General features: G+C 40.5%; 1 non-coding gene across 1 annotated transcript; it reads right to left on the reverse strand.

Moving 5' to 3' along the window:
• Nucleotides 1–262: 262 nt before the first annotated feature.
• On the reverse strand, nucleotides 263–334 carry TRNAD-GUC (transfer RNA aspartic acid (anticodon GUC)). The gene has a single exon. It is a non-coding gene; the product is annotated as a tRNA-Asp (tRNA).
• Between the last annotated feature and the right edge of the window lie 1590 nt (nucleotides 335–1924).

Genomic DNA, 1924 nt, shown 5'->3' on the forward strand with positions numbered 1-1924 from the left:
ATTTTATTTATAAAATACCCCCAAATTGTCATAATATAATTCCTAAAACACTCTCAAATTTCCATAATCTTATTTGTAAAATATCCAAACATTAAATTCTCGGGGTGGGAATTCCCCATCATAGTGCCTCACCTCGAACCTGCCCTACCAAGACCGGGGTGAGGATGGAATAAAGTGTCTTGACTATGGAGGAATACCCCATGCATCCACTAGTTAACCAATGCTTGAAACCACTTTTTGTTTTTCTTAGAAAAAGTCAAATCGTCGTTGCCGGGGATCGAACCCGGGTCGCCCGCGTGACAGGCGGGAATACTCACCACTATACTACAACTACCTTAGTTGGTCAATGGCTTATTCACCATATGCATCCTTAACCTGTCCCAACTCATTTCCATTAATTGGGCTTGGTGTGGCCGTGTGGGTGGGTCGAACTCAATTGACACTTCAACTCGAAATAGAGTGGATCAATATGGATTTATCCGATCCATTGAAATCCCTAACAACTCTTAACCCATTGTAACCCAAATTCTTTTTTTTTTTGTGAAAATTGTAACCCGAATTCGGAACCCAATATTTTACCTATAATCAGGTACATTACAATGCAAATCCAAACAGCCATATCTTTTTTCCATTGCTCTCTTGGGCATAAAAAGATTCTCATTTCAATGCAGAATGCCAATTGGTTGATTTGATATGGGTTTTGATGTTGCGCGATCTGGAAGTTCCCTCGTGTTAGGTGATTCGAACTCTGATTCAGATATCTCCTAGTCAGAGCCGAACTGAAAGGTGGTCGAGCTAATCTATATTGCAAGAGAGAGAGAGAGAGAGAGAGAGAGAGAGAGAGAGCTAAAGTACCTAGGTGTCTTTTACCCGGGGAGGGCACTCCGATGCTTAAGTCAGAAGATGTTTGTGAATTCTTTTGAGAGATTGAGAGAGCTAGAGAGTATGTAATCGTGTATCCCTTCACAGGTAGAAATGAGTGCCTTATATAGGCACCTGTTGTCAAAGCCCTCTTACAACAGACTTCAGCTTCTCACGGAACTGTTACTGCTTGGTTCGACACAGTTCTGTGTCGACTGCGAGATTGGCATATGGTAGGCTGGTCTAACAGTCAAGGTATACACGCTCCGGAGATCTTGGGCTAGTAAGGTACTGTCAATCCAAGTCAGCGTGTCTACCTCGCAGCTCGCCGTCAACTCCTACAGCTCGGCTAGTCTTTGAGGCAAGTCGCCATGAGTGGGGAACTAATAAGTTCATTCTGGCTGAGGTGGAGGTCGGCCTGGCGAGGTGTTTCAGATTGACTTGCCGAGCTGGTTGGCTTACTCAGCGCCGAGGTGTCACTCCGAGGCCACGTGTCGCAAGATGATTAGGAGGACAACAAGAACCTTGATATGATCGGGTCAAGGCAGCTTTTGCACTTAATACAGGGTCCGGATTTAATAAGCACGTTAGGTAAGCACGAGTGAACCTAATAACTGTGTGACACTTGTCCCAGCTAATGTGCCTCTCATCCAAACGTTCAGATGGGAGAGGTAGCATTTTTCTAAAGGCACTGTAAACGGACTCCGAAAGTTTGATATTCGATTTCACTCTCAATCCAATTATTTCGGATTTGGTTGTTAAAAATTGTATCTGATTAATAATCGAATGGGATGGGCTGAATAAAATTAAAATCTGAGTCTAAAAAAAATATTATTTTATATTATATAATTTATATACAATTATATTAATATTTTATATTTTTGTATCTTTATAAGTTAAAAATAATTAATTTTTTTCAAAACCTTTTTAATTTTTTATCATTTTAAACGTGAATTAAATCTGAATCTAATATAAGTCTGACATGTTGGATTTCGGAAAAGATTTGGATCCAACAGTTTGATAATCGGCATATTGGATGTGGATGTAACTGGATGTAATCCAT

The sequence above is a fragment of the Nelumbo nucifera genome, chromosome 1, assembly GCF_055504915.1.
Source record: "Nelumbo nucifera cultivar China Antique chromosome 1, China Antique-T2T, whole genome shotgun sequence".
Lineage (NCBI taxonomy): Eukaryota > Viridiplantae > Streptophyta > Magnoliopsida > Proteales > Nelumbonaceae > Nelumbo > Nelumbo nucifera.